This window comes from Acyrthosiphon pisum, chromosome X, assembly GCF_005508785.2.
Source record: "Acyrthosiphon pisum isolate AL4f chromosome X, pea_aphid_22Mar2018_4r6ur, whole genome shotgun sequence".
Lineage (NCBI taxonomy): Eukaryota > Metazoa > Arthropoda > Insecta > Hemiptera > Aphididae > Acyrthosiphon > Acyrthosiphon pisum.
In genome coordinates this window covers 105,184,392-105,185,044 of record NC_042493.1, presented here as the reverse complement: position 1 = coordinate 105,185,044, position 653 = coordinate 105,184,392, and positions in this window count along the sequence as shown.

Here is a 653-nt window from a genome sequence, read left to right as displayed (position 1 = left end):
AGACGTACTATAAAATAATAGACAGCGCTTCCCACACAGCTCTGCCATTGGTTGTTGATCCAGTCGACATAACTGAGAGAGAAAACGTATCACACGAGAGAGAAAAAAAACACGATTTGTATTTTAATAATATTATGTCTTAGCACGCGACTGCACGGCCCAGAACCTCTTTTCTCCATAGACAATTACCTAATATGCTTTTCTCTCTCGACAATCCCGTCTGTGTTTTCTCTCTCTATAACCTCCGCCATATTATACTATGGGTGGAGCGTATTAAATCAATACTAAAATATGTTGCCGACCGTCGCTCGCCGAATTTGGTGTACCACCAATCGTCTCTTACATATTTATCCACAGATGAAATCACCAAGCAATGTTTTAAGTAATTAAGTATAATATTATATTGAAAAGTAGTATAATGCCTACTATAATAATAATATAACAAATTAACTGCGAACCGCGATTAATTATAATAATAATAATATTAATAATTATTGATAATAATAATTCGGTGATAGTGACCTGTGGACAATCATCGGGTTGCATCGCACATGCGCACATCGATCACTGGATTCTGAGACTCGTCGCTAACCGGTAGTGTTGGCAACAAAACTATACGCCGCTACATCCATAGTTTACGATCGAAGGCCTCC